Source organism: Typopeltis vanoorti, chromosome 3 (genome assembly GCF_054136105.1).
Source record: "Typopeltis vanoorti isolate ZY-2024b chromosome 3, IOZ_Tvanoo_1.0, whole genome shotgun sequence".
Taxonomy (NCBI): Eukaryota; Metazoa; Arthropoda; class Arachnida; order Uropygi; family Thelyphonidae; genus Typopeltis; species Typopeltis vanoorti.
The window spans coordinates 15,063,680-15,065,018 of record NC_143551.1 but is presented as its reverse complement, the minus strand read 5'-3'; positions in this window follow the sequence as shown (position 1 = coordinate 15,065,018).

Below are 1,339 nucleotides of genomic sequence, written 5' to 3'. Positions count from 1 at the left end.
TGCTAGAGAATTAATTTAGCTCGATACAGTTCACTGCAAAGTCCATCACAGAACATAGGATATACATATATTAGTGTCATAATTGGATATACTTGTTAATATATTAATATTAAAATTGGGCATGATGTGTAAGTTATAGTGATCTCTTATAATATACGTTTAAAATAAATGTCAACATTATTTAATCCCATGAGGTAGTCTCTCAGTCTACCTTTGAATGCATATTCTGAGGTTATAGATTTGATTTCATTTGGAAGTTTATTGTAGCTTGTTGTTATTATTATTATTGAACACCTAACAACAAGTATTATTGTTGCTAGGTGTTCAAAGGATTTACGAAAAATTTCTTTGTTTGCCTTGAGTACTATGAGCATGTTCCGGCCGCAGCGTACCGAAAAACTTGCAACGTTCTTTCTTACATATAATATACAACCATAGAGATATAGTTTCTGTAGTAGCAAAATATTATGAATGACAAACAGATCGTTGATTGAAAGTGCGAAGTCATGGTGGTTATAACTCTAATTATTCTGTTTTGTATTCGTATCAAGGAAAGCAGATTGTTGTAATGACTTCACTCCAACAGGTGATGCCATATTGCAGTGAGGAATTTCCCCAAGAATAGTGAGAGCTGCTGCATTTACAAATTTTTTAAGATAGTATATTCTGTTAGTTATGAACCAACTTTATTTGTTAAAAATGTGATGTGGGAGTTCTACTTCAGATTGTTATCGATGTGCAGGCCCAAATACTTGACTGATTTTGTTTTTTTTTTGTTTTTTTGCCTAAGCTACAGTTACAATTTAGGATGTCACTACATTTCCTTGCATGGCATTTTATGGTTATGTTGTGGTCTTGCTTATACGTTAACGTGAAGTACATATATCTCGTTTTATCGGAATTAATTTTAAGACCATTATTGCTAAACCACTTATTTAGTTTCAATAAGTGGTTTAGCAATAATTTCACGATTCGTCCGATTTACTAGATCCTCGAGGATCATTTCGGTGTATGCTAATGCTGTATCGTCAGTGAAGGTTTATATTTACATAAATCATTAACATATATTACAAATAGGATGGGACCTAGTTCCGATCCTTGCGGGATTCCGTATTTTATTATTTTTGTTGCGCTTTTAAATGTGCTGTAGCTGGTATATTGTTTTCTATTATTCAGATAGGATCTGAACTAGTCATTAGTAATTCCTCTAATGCCGTATTTGGACATGTTCAGTAGCAATAGGTGATGATGAACACAGCCTTAGATATATCAAAGAAATCGGCTGCTGTGTGCATTCCTTTATTTATTCCACTACAGTCCTTTTTATGAAACTCCAATA